Source organism: Labrus mixtus, chromosome 14, assembly GCF_963584025.1.
Source record: "Labrus mixtus chromosome 14, fLabMix1.1, whole genome shotgun sequence".
Lineage (NCBI taxonomy): Eukaryota > Metazoa > Chordata > Actinopteri > Labriformes > Labridae > Labrus > Labrus mixtus.
The window spans coordinates 21,224,030-21,236,528 of NC_083625.1; the positions used below are offsets into that span (position 1 = coordinate 21,224,030).

Genomic DNA, 12,499 nt, shown 5'->3' on the forward strand with positions numbered 1-12,499 from the left:
AATTCCCCTTTGAAGACTTCTTTTGGCACTGCAGAAACACAGGTTAGATAAGGCAAAATGTTACGTTATGACAAGATTTTCACTGGGTATGATGCAAACTGAAGATGCTAAGGATAGACTGCTAATCCATTGTGCTCTGCATGCGTGGGTTCGAATCCCATCCTCATCATCGTGTTGGATATTTGTTTGACAACATCTTTAACCCTTCTTATCAACATTTGGACTAGGGATGACCTTGGCTCAAGGTCTAAAGTAGAATCTTGTGGAGAATGTGGGCATCGATCCAACTACCTCTTGCATGGGTCTACCATTTGTGCTAATTCCCCTGTGAACATGGCTTCCTGGCACTGCATCAACGCAGGTTAGATTCTGCATGATCATCTTCTTATGATAACACTGTCTTTCGTCTTGTCCTGATATCAGTTTTGGGTGACGAGGTGGCCGAGTGGTTAAGGCGATGGACTGCTAATCCATTGTGCTCTGCACGCGTGGGTTCGAATCCCATCCTCGTCGTCATGTTGGAATGTTTCTTTGCTTAGATATGGAAAAAAATGTAAAGTTACAACAAGATTTTCACTGGGAATGATGTAAACGAGAACCTTGTGGAAAATATGGGCATTGATCCCACTACCTCTCGCATGCTAAGCAAGCGCTCTACCATTTGAGCTAATTCCCCTTTGAACATTGCTTACTGGCACCACAGAACCACAGGTTAGATAAAGCAAAATGTTAACTTATGACAAGATTTTCACTGGGGATGATGCAAACGTAAGATGCTAAGGATAGACTGCTAATCCATTGTGCTCTGCATGCGTGGGTTCGAATCCCATCCTCGTCGTCGTGTTGGAATATTTGTTTGCTTGGATATGGAAAAAAATGTAAAGTTACAACAAGATTTTCACTGGGAATGATGTAATTGAGAACCTTATTGAGAATGTGGGTATTGATCCCACTACCTCTCGCATGCTAAGCAAGCGCTCTACCATTTGAGTTAATTCCCCTTTGAACACTGTTTACCGGCACCACAGAAACACAGGTTAGATAAAGCAAAATGTTAACTTATGACAAGATTTTCACTGGGGATGATGCAAACGTAAAATGCTAAGGATAGACTGCTAATCCATTGTGCTCTGCATGCGTGGGTTCTAATCCCATCCTCGTCGTCGTGTTGGAATGTTTCTTTGCTTAGATATGGAAAAAAATGTAAAGTTACAACAAGATTTTCACTGGGAATGATGTAAACTTAAGATGCAAAGGAGAACCTTGTGGAGAATGTGGGCATTGATACCATTACCTCTCGCATGCTAAGCAAGCGCTCTACCATTTGAGCTAATTCCCCTTTGAAGACTTCTTTTGGCACTGCAGAAACACAGGTTAGATAAGGCAAAATGTTACGTTATGACAAGATTTTCACTGGGTATGATGCAAACTGAAGATGCTAAGGATAGACTGCTAATCCATTGTGCTCTGCATGCGTGGGTTCGAATCCCATCCTCATCATCGTGTTGGATATTTGTTTGACAACATCTTTAACCCTTCTTATCAACATTTGGACTAGGGATGACCTTGGCTCAAGGTCTAAAGTAGAATCTTGTGGAGAATGTGGGCATCGATCCAACTACCTCTTGCACGGGTCTACCATTTGTGCTAATTCCCCTGTGAACATGGCTTCCTGGCACTGCATCAACGCAGGTTAGATTCTGCATGATCATCTTCTTATGATAACACTGTCTTTCGTCTTGTCCTGATATCAGTTTTGGGTGACGAGGTGGCCGAGTGGTTAAGGCGATGGACTGCTAATCCATTGTGCTCTGCACGCGTGGGTTCGAATCCCATCCTCGTCGTCATGTTGGAATGTTTCTTTGCTTAGATATGGAAAAAAATGTAAAGTTACAACAAGATTTTCACTGGGAATGATGTAAACGAGAACCTTGTGGAAAATATGGGCATTGATCCCACTACCTCTCGCATGCTAAGCAAGCGCTCTACCATTTGAGCTAATTCCCCTTTGAACACTGCTTACCGGCACCACAGAAACACAGGTTAGATAAAGCAAAATGTTAAGTTATGACAAGATTTTCACTGGGGATGATGCAAACGTAAGATGCTAAGGATAGACTGCTAATCCATTGTGCTCTGCACACGTAGGTTTGAATCCCATCCTCGTCGTTGTGTTGGAATGTTTCTTTGCTTAGATATGGAAAAAAATGTGATGTTACAACAAGATTTTCACTGGGAATGATGTAAACAAGAACCTTGTGGAGAATGTGGGCATTGATCCCACTACCTCTCGCATGCTAAGCAAGCGCTCTACCATTTGAGCTAATTCCCCTTTGAACATTGCTTACTGGCACCACAGAAACACAGGTTAGATAAAGCAAAATGTTAACTTATGACAAGATTTTCACTGGGGATGATGCAAACGTAAAATGCTAAGGATAGACTGCTAATCCATTGTGCTCTGCATGCGTGGGTTCGAATCCCATCCTCGTCGTCGTGTTGGAATATTTGTTTGCTTGGATATGGAAAAAAATGTAAAGTTACAACAAGATTTTCACTGGGAATGATGTAATTGAGAACCTTATTGAGAATGTGGGTATTGATCCCACTACCTCTCGCATGCTAAGCAAGCGCTCTACCATTTGAGTTAATTCCCCTTTGAACACTGCTTACCGGCACCACAGAAACACAGGTTAGATAAAGCAAAATGTTAACTTATGACAAGATTTTCACTGGGGATGATGCAAACGTAAAATGCTAAGGATAGACTGCTAATCCATTGTGCTCTGCATGCGTGGGTTCTAATCCCATCCTCGTCGTCGTGTTGGAATGTTTCTTTGCTTAGATATGGAAAAAAATGTAAAGTTACAACAAGATTTTCACTGGGAATGATGTAAACTTAAGATGCAAAGGAGAACCTTGTGGAGAATGTGGGCATTGATACCATTACCTCTCGCATGCTAAGCAAGCGCTCTACCATTTGAGCTAATTCCCCTTTGAAGACTTCTTTTGGCACTGCAGAAACACAGGTTAGATAAGGCAAAATGTTACGTTATGACAAGATTTTCACTGGGTATGATGCAAACTGAAGATGCTAAGGATAGACTGCTAATCCATTGTGCTCTGCATGCGTGGGTTCGAATCCCATCCTCATCATCGTGTTGGATATTTGTTTGACAACATCTTTAACCCTTCTTATCAACATTTGGACTAGGGATGACCTTGGCTCAAGGTCTAAAGTAGAATCTTGTGGAGAATGTGGGCATCGATCCAACTACCTCTTGCATGGGTCTACCATTTGTGCTAATTCCCCTGTGAACATGGCTTCCTGGCACTGCATCAACGCAGGTTAGATTCTGCATGATCATCTTCTTATGATAACACTGTCTTTCGTCTTGTCCTGATATCAGTTTTGGGTGACGAGGTGGCCGAGTGGTTAAGGCGATGGACTGCTAATCCATTGTGCTCTGCACGCGTGGGTTCGAATCCCATCCTCGTCGTCATGTTGGAATGTTTCTTTGCTTAGATATGGAAAAAAATGTAAAGTTACAACAAGATTTTCACTGGGAATGATGTAAACGAGAACCTTGTGGAAAATATGGGCATTGATCCCACTACCTCTCGCATGCTAAGCAAGCGCTCTACCATTTGAGCTAATTCCCCTTTGAACATTGCTTACTGGCACCACAGAACCACAGGTTAGATAAAGCAAAATGTTAACTTATGACAAGATTTTCACTGGGGATGATGCAAACGTAAGATGCTAAGGATAGACTGCTAATCCATTGTGCTCTGCATGCGTGGGTTCGAATCCCATCCTCGTCGTCGTGTTGGAATATTTGTTTGCTTGGATATGGAAAAAAATGTAAAGTTACAACAAGATTTTCACTGGGAATGATGTAATTGAGAACCTTATTGAGAATGTGGGTATTGATCCCACTACCTCTCGCATGCTAAGCAAGCGCTCTACCATTTGAGTTAATTCCCCTTTGAACACTGTTTACCGGCACCACAGAAACACAGGTTAGATAAAGCAAAATGTTAACTTATGACAAGATTTTCACTGGGGATGATGCAAACGTAAGATGCTAAGGATAGACTGCTAATCCATTGTGCTCTGCATGCGTGGGTTCTAATCCCATCCTCGTCGTCGTGTTGGAATGTTTCTTTGCTTAGATATGGAAAAAAATGTAAAGTTACAACAAGATTTTCACTGGGAATGATGTAAACTTAAGATGCAAAGGAGAACCTTGTGGAGAATGTGGGCATTGATACCATTACCTCTCGCATGCTAAGCAAGCGCTCTACCATTTGAGCTAATTCCCCTTTGAAGACTTCTTTTGGCACTGCAGAAACACAGGTTAGATAAGGCAAAATGTTACGTTATGACAAGATTTTCACTGGGTATGATGCAAACTGAAGATGCTAAGGATAGACTGCTAATCCATTGTGCTCTGCATGCGTGGGTTCGAATCCCATCCTCATCATCGTGTTGGATATTTGTTTGACAACATCTTTAACCCTTCTTATCAACATTTGGACTAGGGATGACCTTGGCTCAAGGTCTAAAGTAGAATCTTGTGGAGAATGTGGGCATCGATCCAACTACCTCTTGCACGGGTCTACCATTTGTGCTAATTCCCCTGTGAACATGGCTTCCTGGCACTGCATCAACGCAGGTTAGATTCTGCATGATCATCTTCTTATGATAACACTGTCTTTCGTCTTGTCCTGATATCAGTTTTGGGTGACGAGGTGGCCGAGTGGTTAAGGCGATGGACTGCTAATCCATTGTGCTCTGCACGCGTGGGTTCGAATCCCATCCTCGTCGTCATGTTGGAATGTTTCTTTGCTTAGATATGGAAAAAAATGTAAAGTTACAACAAGATTTTCACTGGGAATGATGTAAACGAGAACCTTGTGGAAAATATGGGCATTGATCCCACTACCTCTCGCATGCTAAGCAAGCGCTCTACCATTTGAGCTAATTCCCCTTTGAACACTGCTTACCGGCACCACAGAAACACAGGTTAGATAAAGCAAAATGTTAAGTTATGACAAGATTTTCACTGGGGATGATGCAAACGTAAGATGCTAAGGATAGACTGCTAATCCATTGTGCTCTGCACACGTAGGTTTGAATCCCATCCTCGTCGTTGTGTTGGAATGTTTCTTTGCTTAGATATGGAAAAAAATGTGATGTTACAACAAGATTTTCACTGGGAATGATGTAAACAAGAACCTTGTGGAGAATGTGGGCATTGATCCCACTACCTCTCGCATGCTAAGCAAGCACTCTACCATTTGAGCTTATTCCCCTTTGAACATTGCTTACTGGCACCACAGAAACACAGGTTAGATAAAGCAAAATGTTAACTTATGACAAGATTTTCACTGGGGATGATGCAAACGTAAGATGCTAAGGATAGACTGCTAATCCATTGTGCTCTGCATGCGTGGGTTCGAATCCCATCCTCGTCGTCGTGTTGGAATATTTGTTTGCTTGGATATGGAAAAAAATGTAAAGTTACAACAAGATTTTCACTGGGAATGATGTAATTGAGAACCTTATTGAGAATGTGGGTATTGATCCCACTACCTCTCGCATGCTAAGCAAGCGCTCTACCATTTGAGCTAATTCCCCTTTGAACATTGCTTACTGGCACCACAGAAACACAGGTTAGATGAGGCAAAATGTTAAGTTATGACAAGATTTTCACTGGGAATGATGTAAACTTAAGATGCAAAGGAGAACCTTGTGGAGAATGTGGGCATTGATCCCACTACCTCTCGCATGCTAAGCAAGCGCTCTACCATTTGAGCTAATTCCCCTTTGAAGACTTCTTATCTGCACCGCAGAAACACAGGTTAGATGAGGCAAAATGTTAAGTTATGATAAGATTTTCAGTGGGGATGATGTAATTGAGAACCTTGTGGAGAATGTGGGCATCGATCCCACTACCTCTCGCATGCTAAGCGAGCGCTCTACCATTTGAGCTAATTCCCCTGTGAACATGGGTTCCTGGCACAGCTACAACGTGGGTTAGATAAAGCAAAATGTTAAGTTATGACAAGATTTTCACTGGGGATGATGCAAACGTAAGATGCTAAGGATAGACTGCTAGTCCATTGTGCTCTGCACGCGTGGGTTCGAATCCCATCCTCGTCGTCGTGTCGGAATGTTTCTTTGCTTAGATATGGAAAAAAATGTAAAGTTACAACAAGATTTTCACTGGGAATGATGTAAACTTAAGATGCAAAGGAGAACCTTGTGGAGAATGTGGGCATTGATACCATTACCTTTCGCATGCTAAGCAAGCGCTCTACCATTTGAGCTAATTCCCCTTTGAAGACTTCTTTTGGCACTGCAGAAACACAGGTTAGATAAGGCAAAATGTTACGTTATGACAAGATTTTCACTGGGTATGATGCAAACTGAAGATGCTAAGGCTAGATTGCTAATCCATTGTGCTCTGCATGCGTGGGTTCGAATCCCATCCTCGTCGTCGTGTTGGATATTTGTTTGACAACATCTTTAACCCTTCTTATCAACATTTGGACTAGGGATGACCTTGGCTCAAGGTCTAAAGTAGAATCTTGTGGAGAATGTGGGCATCGATCCAACTACCTCTTGCATGGGTCTACCATTTGTGCTAATTCCCCTGTGAACATGGCTTCCTGGCACTGCATCAACGCAGGTTAGATTCTGCATGATCATCTTCTTATGATAACACTGTCTTTCGTCTTGTCCTGATATCAGTTTTGGGTGACGAGGTGGCCGAGTGGTTAAGGTGATGGACTGCTAATCCATTGTGCTCTGCACGCGTGTGTTCGAATCCCATCCTCGTCGCCATGTTGGAATGTTTCTTTGCTTAGATATGGAAAAAAATGTAAAGTTACAACAAGATTTTCACTGGGAATGATGTAAACGAGAACCTTGTGGAAAATATGGGCATTGATCCCACTACCTCTCGCATGCTAAGCAAGCGCTCTACCATTTGAGCTAATTCCCCTTTGAACACTGCTTACCGGCACCACAGAAACACAGGTTAGATAAAGCAAAATGTTAAGTTATGACAAGATTTTCACTGGGGATGATGCAAACGTAAGATGCTAAGGATAGACTGCTAATCCATTGTGCTCTGCATGCGTGGGTTCGAATCCCATCCTCGTCGTCGTGTTGGATATTTGTTTGACAACATCTTTAACCCTTCTTATCAACATTTGGACTAGGGATGACCTTGGCTCAAGGTCTAAAGTAGAATCTTGTGGAGAATGTGGGCATCGATCCAACTACCTCTTGCATGGGTCTACCATTTGTGCTAATTCCCCTGTGAACATGGCTTCCTGGCACTGCATCAACGCAGGTTAGATTCTGCATGATCATCTTCTTATGATAACACTGTCTTTCGTCTTGTCCTGATATCAGTTTTGGGTGACGAGGTGGCCGAGTGGTTAAGGTGATGGACTGCTAATCCATTGTGCTCTGCACGCGTGTGTTCGAATCCCATCCTCGTCGTCATGTTGGAATGTTTCTTTGCTTAGATATGGAAAAAAATGTAAAGTTACAACAAGATTTTCACTGGGAATGATGTAAACGAGAACCTTGTGGAAAATATGGGCATTGATCCCACTACCTCTCGCATGCTAAGCAAGCGCTCTACCATTTGAGCTAATTCCCCTTTGAACACTGCTTACCGGCACCACAGAAACACAGGTTAGATAAAGCAAAATGTTAAGTTATGACAAGATTTTCACTGGGGATGATGCAAACGTAAGATGCTAAGGATAGACTGCTAATCCATTGTGCTCTGCACACGTAGGTTTGAATCCCATCCTCGTCGTTGTGTTGGAATGTTTCTTTGCTTAGATATGGAAAAAAATGTGATGTTACAACAAGATTTTCACTGGGAATGATGTAAACAAGAACCTTGTGGAGAATGTGGGCATTGATCCCACTACCTCTCGCATGCTAAGCAAGCGCTCTACCATTTGAGCTAATTCCCCTTTGAACATTGCTTACTGGCACCACAGAAACACAGGTTAGATAAAGCAAAATGTTAAGTTATGACAAGATTTTCACTGGGGATGATGCAAACGTAAGATGCTAAGGATAGACTGCTAATCCATTGTGCTCTGCATGCGTGGGTTCGAATCCCATCCTCGTCGTCGTGTTGGATATTTGTTTGACAACATCTTTAACCCTTCTTATCAACATTTGGACTAGGGATGACCTTGGCTCAAGGTCTAAAGTAGAATCTTGTGGAGAATGTGGGCATCGATCCAACTACCTCTTGCATGGGTCTACCATTTGTGCTAATTCCCCTGTGAACATGGCTTCCTGGCACTGCATCAACGCAGGTTAGATTCTGCATGATCATCTTCTTATGATAACACTGTCTTTCGTCTTGTCCTGATATCAGTTTTGGGTGACGAGGTGGCCGAGTGGTTAAGGTGATGGACTGCTAATCCATTGTGCTCTGCACGCGTGTGTTCGAATCCCATCCTCGTCGTCATGTTGGAATGTTTCTTTGCTTAGATATGGAAAAAAATGTAAAGTTACAACAAGATTTTCACTGGGAATGATGTAAACGAGAACCTTGTGGAAAATATGGGCATTGATCCCACTACCTCTCGCATGCTAAGCAAGCGCTCTACCATTTGAGCTAATTCCCCTTTGAACACTGCTTACCGGCACCACAGAAACACAGGTTAGATAAAGCAAAATGTTAAGTTATGACAAGATTTTCACTGGGGATGATGCAAACGTAAGATGCTAAGGATAGACTGCTAATCCATTGTGCTCTGCACACGTAGGTTTGAATCCCATCCTCGTCGTTGTGTTGGAATGTTTCTTTGCTTAGATATGGAAAAAAATGTGATGTTACAACAAGATTTTCACTGGGAATGATGTAAACAAGAACCTTGTGGAGAATGTGGGCATTGATCCCACTACCTCTCGCATGCTAAGCAAGCGCTCTACCATTTGAGCTAATTCCCCTTTGAACATTGCTTACTGGCACCACAGAAACACAGGTTAGATAAAGCAAAATGTTAACTTATGACAAGATTTTCACTGGGGATGATGCAAACGTAAGATGCTAAGGATAGACTGCTAATCCATTGTGCTCTGCATGCGTGGGTTCGAATCCCATCCTCGTCGTCGTGTTGGAATATTTGTTTGCTTGGATATGGAAAAAAATGTAAAGTTACAACAAGATTTTCACTGGGAATGATGTAATTGAGAACCTTATTGAGAATGTGGGTATTGATCCCACTACCTCTCGCATGCTAAGCAAGCGCTCTACCATTTGAGTTAATTCCCCTTTGAACACTGCTTACCGGCACCACAGAAACACAGGTTAGATAAAGCAAAATGTTAACTTATGACAAGATTTTCACTGGGGATGATGCAAACGTAAGATGCTAAGGATAGACTGCTAATCCATTGTGCTCTGCACGCGTGGGTTCGAATCCCATCCTCGTCGTTGTGTTGGAATGTTTCTTTGCTTAGATATGGAAAAAAATTTAAAGTTACAACAAGATTTTCACTGGGAATGATGTAAACTTAAGATGCAAAGGAGAACCTTGTGGAGAATGTGGGCATTGATACCATTACCTCTCGCATGCTAAGCAAGCGCTCTACCATTTGAGCTAATTCCCCTTTGAAGACTTCTTTTGGCACTGCAGAAACACAGGTTAGATAAGGCAAAATGTTACGTTATGACAAGATTTTCACTGGGTATGATGCAAACTGAAGATGCTAAGGATAGACTGCTAATCCATTGTGCTCTGCATGCGTGGGTTCGAATCCCATCCTCATCATCGTGTTGGATATTTGTTTGACAACATCTTTAACCCTTCTTATCAACATTTGGACTAGGGATGACCTTGGCTCAAGGTCTAAAGTAGAATCTTGTGGAGAATGTGGGCATCGATCCAACTACCTCTTGCATGGGTCTACCATTTGTGCTAATTCCCCTGTGAACATGGCTTCCTGGCACTGCATCAACGCAGGTTAGATTCTGCATGATCATCTTCTTATGATAACACTGTCTTTCGTCTTGTCCTGATATCAGTTTTGGGTGACGAGGTGGCCGAGTGGTTAAGGCGATGGACTGCTAATCCATTGTGCTCTGCACGCGTAGGTTCGAATCCCATCCTCGTCGTCATGTTGGAATGTTTCTTTGCTTAGATATGGAAAAAAATGTAAAGTTACAACAAGATTTTCACTGGGAATGATGTAAACGAGAACCTTGTGGAAAATATGGGCATTGATCCCACTACCTCTCGGATGCTAAGCAAGCGCTCTACCATTTGAGCTAATTCCCCTTTGAACATTGCTTACTGGCACCACAGAACCACAGGTTAGATAAAGCAAAATGTTAACTTATGACAAGATTTTCACTGGGGATGATGCAAACGTAAGATGCTAAGGATAGACTGCTAATCCATTGTGCTCTGCATGCGTGGGTTCGAATCCCATCCTCGTCGTCGTGTTGGAATATTTGTTTGCTTGGATATGGAAAAAAATGTAAAGTTACAACAAGATTTTCACTGGGAATGATGTAATTGAGAACCTTATTGAGAATGTGGGTATTGATCCCACTACCTCTCGCATGCTAAGCAAGCACTCTACCATTTGAGTTAATTCCCCTTTGAACACTGTTTACCGGCACCACAGAAACACAGGTTAGATAAAGCAAAATGTTAACTTATGACAAGATTTTCACTGGGGATGATGCAAACGTAAGATGCTAAGGATAGACTGCTAATCCATTGTGCTCTGCATGCGTGGGTTCTAATCCCATCCTCGTCGTCGTGTTGGAATGTTTCTTTGCTTAGATATGGAAAAAAATGTAAAGTTACAACAAGATTTTCACTGGGAATGATGTAAACTTAAGATGCAAAGGAGAACCTTGTGGAGAATGTGGGCATTGATACCATTACCTCTCGCATGCTAAGCAAGCGCTCTACCATTTGAGCTAATTCCCCTTTGAAGACTTCTTTTGGCACTGCAGAAACACAGGTTAGATAAGGCAAAATGTTACGTTATGACAAGATTTTCACTGGGTATGATGCAAACTGAAGATGCTAAGGATAGACTGCTAATCCATTGTGCTCTGCATGCGTGGGTTCGAATCCCATCCTCATCATCGTGTTGGATATTTGTTTGACAACATCTTTAACCCTTCTTATCAACATTTGGACTAGGGATGACCTTGGCTCAAGGTCTAAAGTAGAATCTTGTGGAGAATGTGGGCATCGATCCAACTACCTCTTGCACGGGTCTACCATTTGTGCTAATTCCCCTGTGAACATGGCTTCCTGGCACTGCATCAACGCAGGTTAGATTCTGCATGATCATCTTCTTATGATAACACTGTCTTTCGTCTTGTCCTGATATCAGTTTTGGGTGACGAGGTGGCCGAGTGGTTAAGGCGATGGACTGCTAATCCATTGTGCTCTGCACGCGTGGGTTCGAATCCCATCCTCGTCGTCATGTTGGAATGTTTCTTTGCTTAGATATGGAAAAAAATGTAAAGTTACAACAAGATTTTCACTGGGAATGATGTAAACGAGAACCTTGTGGAAAATATGGGCATTGATCCCACTACCTCTCGCATGCTAAGCAAGCGCTCTACCATTTGAGCTAATTCCCCTTTGAACACTGCTTACCGGCACCACAGAAACACAGGTTAGATAAAGCAAAATGTTAAGTTATGACAAGATTTTCACTGGGGATGATGCAAACGTAAGATGCTAAGGATAGACTGCTAATCCATTGTGCTCTGCACACGTAGGTTTGAATCCCATCCTCGTCGTTGTGTTGGAATGTTTCTTTGCTTAGATATGGAAAAAAATGTGATGTTACAACAAGATTTTCACTGGGAATGATGTAATTGAGAACCTTATTGAGAATGTGGGTATTGATCCCACTACCTCTCGCATGCTAAGCAAGCGCTCTACCATTTGAGCTAATTCCCCTTTGAACATTGCTTACTGGCACCACAGAAACACAGGTTAGATGAGGCAAAATGTTAAGTTATGACAAGATTTTCACTGGGAATGATGTAAACTTAAGATGCAAAGGAGAACCTTGTGGAGAATGTGGGCATTGATCCCACTACCTCTCGCATGCTAAGCAAGCGCTCTACCATTTGAGCTAATTCCCCTTTGAAGACTTCTTATCTGCACCGCAGAAACACAGGTTAGATGAGGCAAAATGTTAAGTTATGATAAGATTTTCAGTGGGGATGATGTAATTGAGAACCTTGTGGAGAATGTGGGCATCGATCCCACTACCTCTCGCATGCTAAGCGAGCGCTCTACCATTTGAGCTAATTCCCCTGTGAACATGGGTTCCTGGCACAGCTACAACGTGGGTTAGATAAAGCAAAATGTTAAGTTATGACAAGATTTTCACTGGGGATGATGCAAACGTAAGATGCTAAGGATAGACTGCTAATCCATTGTGCTCTGCACGCGTGGGTTCGAA

At 42.4% G+C, this 12,499-nt stretch overlaps 11 non-coding genes across 11 annotated transcripts; 9 read left to right on the plus strand and 2 right to left on the minus strand.

Moving 5' to 3' along the window:
- Positions 1 to 431: 431 nt before the first annotated feature.
- On the plus strand, positions 432 to 513 carry trnas-gcu (transfer RNA serine (anticodon GCU)). The gene has a single exon. It is a non-coding gene; the product is annotated as a tRNA-Ser (tRNA).
- A 1,249-nt stretch (positions 514 to 1,762) lies between these two features.
- Positions 1,763 to 1,844, plus strand: trnas-gcu (transfer RNA serine (anticodon GCU)). The gene has a single exon. It is a non-coding gene; the product is annotated as a tRNA-Ser (tRNA).
- Positions 1,845 to 3,418: 1,574 nt separating this feature from the next.
- On the plus strand, positions 3,419 to 3,500 carry trnas-gcu (transfer RNA serine (anticodon GCU)). The gene has a single exon. It is a non-coding gene; the product is annotated as a tRNA-Ser (tRNA).
- A 1,249-nt stretch (positions 3,501 to 4,749) lies between these two features.
- On the plus strand, positions 4,750 to 4,831 carry trnas-gcu (transfer RNA serine (anticodon GCU)). The gene has a single exon. It is a non-coding gene; the product is annotated as a tRNA-Ser (tRNA).
- Positions 4,832 to 5,934: 1,103 nt separating this feature from the next.
- trnaa-agc (transfer RNA alanine (anticodon AGC)) lies at positions 5,935 to 6,007 on the minus strand. The gene has a single exon. It is a non-coding gene; the product is annotated as a tRNA-Ala (tRNA).
- Positions 6,008 to 6,768: 761 nt separating this feature from the next.
- trnas-gcu (transfer RNA serine (anticodon GCU)) lies at positions 6,769 to 6,850 on the plus strand. Its single transcript has one exon. It is a non-coding gene; the product is annotated as a tRNA-Ser (tRNA).
- A 587-nt stretch (positions 6,851 to 7,437) lies between these two features.
- On the plus strand, positions 7,438 to 7,519 carry trnas-gcu (transfer RNA serine (anticodon GCU)). Its single transcript has one exon. It is a non-coding gene; the product is annotated as a tRNA-Ser (tRNA).
- Positions 7,520 to 8,431: 912 nt separating this feature from the next.
- Positions 8,432 to 8,513, plus strand: trnas-gcu (transfer RNA serine (anticodon GCU)). The gene has a single exon. It is a non-coding gene; the product is annotated as a tRNA-Ser (tRNA).
- Positions 8,514 to 10,087: 1,574 nt separating this feature from the next.
- trnas-gcu (transfer RNA serine (anticodon GCU)) lies at positions 10,088 to 10,169 on the plus strand. Its single transcript has one exon. It is a non-coding gene; the product is annotated as a tRNA-Ser (tRNA).
- Positions 10,170 to 11,418: 1,249 nt separating this feature from the next.
- trnas-gcu (transfer RNA serine (anticodon GCU)) lies at positions 11,419 to 11,500 on the plus strand. The gene has a single exon. It is a non-coding gene; the product is annotated as a tRNA-Ser (tRNA).
- A 778-nt stretch (positions 11,501 to 12,278) lies between these two features.
- trnaa-agc (transfer RNA alanine (anticodon AGC)) lies at positions 12,279 to 12,351 on the minus strand. Its single transcript has one exon. It is a non-coding gene; the product is annotated as a tRNA-Ala (tRNA).
- Between the last annotated feature and the right edge of the window lie 148 nt (positions 12,352 to 12,499).